Source organism: Mus pahari, chromosome 13, assembly GCF_900095145.1.
Source record: "Mus pahari chromosome 13, PAHARI_EIJ_v1.1, whole genome shotgun sequence".
Lineage (NCBI taxonomy): Eukaryota > Metazoa > Chordata > Mammalia > Rodentia > Muridae > Mus > Mus pahari.
The window spans coordinates 43,324,865-43,328,337 of NC_034602.1; the positions used below are offsets into that span (position 1 = coordinate 43,324,865).

General features: G+C 41.0%; 1 pseudogene; it reads left to right on the forward strand.

The window, feature by feature from the left end:
- Window positions 1–2,133: 2,133 nt before the first annotated feature.
- The window catches only part of LOC110330299, a 77,372-nt pseudogene continuing 76,032 nt past the window's right edge, over window positions 2,134–3,473 (forward strand).

A 3,473-nucleotide genomic window follows, 5' to 3' on the forward strand; every position in this document is an offset into this window, starting at 1 on the left:
TCTCCCACCTCCTAAACATTCGACAGTAGGTGTCAGAAGCAGCTGGGATTAGGCATTCAAATGTGAACTAGGTCATGTTGGATGAAACCAATAAAATGATTCCTAAAGATATTCTACTATACTCATAGATCATTGCTTTATTCAGGCTTTTGCTGTCACTAGATGGGGACATATGCAGAAACTCACAGACAGACATTAAATATAGAAAAAAAAATCTAAATTGGAGGTCTCCATCAAATCCTGCTTCCTAGAACTGAGAATATCGTTGAAGAGGAATAGGAAAAAAGTGCAACTCAGAGGGATGGAAGACAAGAGGAGGACAAGGCACTCCGAACCAACTGAGTAAGGAAGAGAGGAGCTCAGAGAGAGTGAAGCAGCAAGTGTGGGGCCTGCATTGGGGTACACAAGAGCCTCTGCACAAAACTTAAGGTTTTTAGCATTGGGGTATACAAGAGCCTCTGCACAAAACTTACAGTTTTTAGCTTGGAACTTTTTTTTTTTTTACGACTGTTTTTTACAGTTTTTTTTTTTTTTTAATTTTNTTTATTTACATTTCAAATGCTATCCCGAAAGTTCCCTATACCCCCCCGCCCCTGCTCCCCTACCCACCCACTCCCACTACTTGGCCCTGGCCTTCCCCTGTGCTGGGTCATATAAAGTTTACAAGACCAAAGGGCCTCTCCTCCCATTGATGGCTGACTACGCCATCCTCTGCTATATATGCAGCTAGAGACACGAGCTCAGGGGGTACTGGTTAGGTCATACTGTTGGTCCACCTACAGGGTTGCAGCCCCCTTCAGTTCCTTGGATACTTTCTCTAGCTCCTCCATTGGGGACCCTGTGTTCCATCCAATAGCTGACTGTGAGCATCCACTTCTGTGTTTGCCAGGCACTGGCATAGCCTCACAAGAGTCCGCAATATCAGGGTCCCTTCAGCAGAATCTTGCTGGCATGAGCATTAGTATCTAGGTTTGGTGGCTGATGATGGGATGGACTCCCAAATGGGGTAGTCTCTGGATAGTCCATCCTTTCATCTTTAGCTTAGAACTTTTATGTGACTCCTGACTGTGAGAACAAGTGGGTATCTGACTCATGATCTGCTCTTAGGAGGCTTCTCCTCCTGTTGGGTTGTCCAGTCCAACTTCGACATGATAGTTTTTGCTTCATCTTATATTTCATTTAGTCAGGTGGTTTGGTTGTTATCTCTTAGGAACCTGTTATTTTTTTTTTAAGGAGAGACAGAAAGAGAGAGGATATGGAGGAGGGAGAAAGTGAGAAGAAACTAGGAGGAGTAGAGGCAAAGGAAAATATAATGAGGATATATGAGAAAATAATCTATTTTCAATAAAAGAAAAAAGATAAAAACAAAAGTCATATTTTAAATCATGGAAAAAAATTAAGTTCAAAAGTAAGTTCAAAGAAAATCGAGACACACCATACCTCTATTTTGCCACATTCTTTGTTTATACTTATTTTGACACTTTAACTTAAAAATATTTACAAACATACACTAAACTGGTAATTTTGCTTCAACTATTAAAAAAAAACGCTAAAGACAATGGCTACTATATGTCTTCACATTCTTTGTCTTGTTCCATCCCATTTTTCTAACATTTTATGTCCGTTTTATATTATTCAGTTGAGCAGCTTTGGCTATTCATTTGCAAGTCTGAGGGTGAACACATTATCTTAGATTTTTCACATTGGAACATCTTGATTCCTTACTTTTCCCCAAATATCATTGTATCTACATTTAAAGATGGAGTTTAATATTTTTCCTTAAGTAAAAATGTGTTGTCTCTTCATTCTGCCCTTATATTTTCTGATGGGAAACTATTATTTTAATTGTTTTTTTTTCTTAGAGCTAAAGTGTCATTTTTCTCAGAATACTATGAAGAATTTTTATTTGTTCTGTCTTCAAAACATAATCATGATGTTGCTTTGCATTTATTTTATTTTATTCTATTTGGGTATCATTCATCTTAATTATATAGGTTTATGACTTTGGATAATTTGAGCAACTTTCTTTTCTTTTTTTTTTTTTTTTCGGAAAAAGCATTTTTTATTTGCGGCAAGAAGAAGTCTTACCCATAGTATTACAGTTCTAAGCACTCAGATTTAAGTGTTAGTGGCATGACTTGGGCTCTAAATCTTGCTTCTCCTTTGGTTGGAAAGGGTATTCGTGTTAAAGTCCTCCAGGTGGGTAAGAAGAAAGACCAAGGAAGGCTGGAAGAAACACCTCAGCTACTGGTACAGCCCTCCAGATTCTAAGTCAAACTAACTCTCACCATCTGGTTTGCAAGGTGCCACCCAGTGCAGAGGGACACAGGACACTTGCAAGCACAGATGAGGCAGAAAGAACGGGTGCAAGCCGCTTGAGGAGGAGCGGGGATCTGCCCGTCGCAGCTTCAGACTTCTGCGTGGAAGGGATAATCCTTGTGCTTGGCACAGCTCCTCAAGGCCCACACCCTCCAGTTCCTGCTGTAGCTGAGTAGAGTGGTCATGTCCTCAATGCTCAGCTCAAAGTCAAAGACTTTAAAGTTCTCAGCAATGTGCACAGGTGTCACAGACTTGGGGATCACTACCAAGTTTCTCTGAATGAGGAACCGGATCAGCACCTGGGCTGTAGTTTTATTGTACTTGGCTGCAACTGCTTAGATCCTGGGGAGTGGCCCTCCAGGAGAAGCTCAAGGAGCAGGTGGTGAAGCACCAGAATCTCTTCGTCATCAGCAAGCTGTGGTGCATGTTCCACGACAAGAGCATGGTGAAAGGAGCCTGCCAGAAGACACCGAGCGACCTGCAGCTGGATTACCTGGATCTCCGCCTTACTCACTGGCCAAGGGGCTTCAAGCCTGGGCCTGATGATTTCCCACTGGATGCCTCAAGAAACGTGATTCCTAGTGACACCGATTTTGTGGACACTTGGACAGCTGTGGAACAACTAGTGGATTAAAGTTTGTAAAAGCAATTGGTGTCTCCAATTTCAACCCTCTTCAGATTGAGAGGATCTTGAAGAAACCTGGCTTAAAATATAAGCCTGCAGTGAACCAGATCGAGTGTCACCCATACCTAACTCAGGAGAAGCTGATTGTGTACTGCCATTGCAAAGGCATCGTGGTGACTGCATACATTACCCTTGGTTCTCCTGACAGGCCCTGGACCAAGACTGAACATCCATCTCTCCTTGAGCAACTTTCTACAGTCATATTATTATGTTTTGTTTTGTTTTGTTTTGTTTTTTAAAGCCCTGTCACCCCCTCTCTCTTTTTTTGGGGGGGGGGGACTTCAACGACATGAAGAGTAGATCCTTTGTTATAATCACTGAGAGCTCTAAAACTCAAGTCATTCAATTAATTTTTTAAATCCAGCTTTCTCCTTGGTCTTTCTAGTATGTGACTTCTAATTTTCTTTTTATTTATTTATTATTATTTTCTTTATTTACATTTCAAATGCTATCACGAAAGTTCCCTATA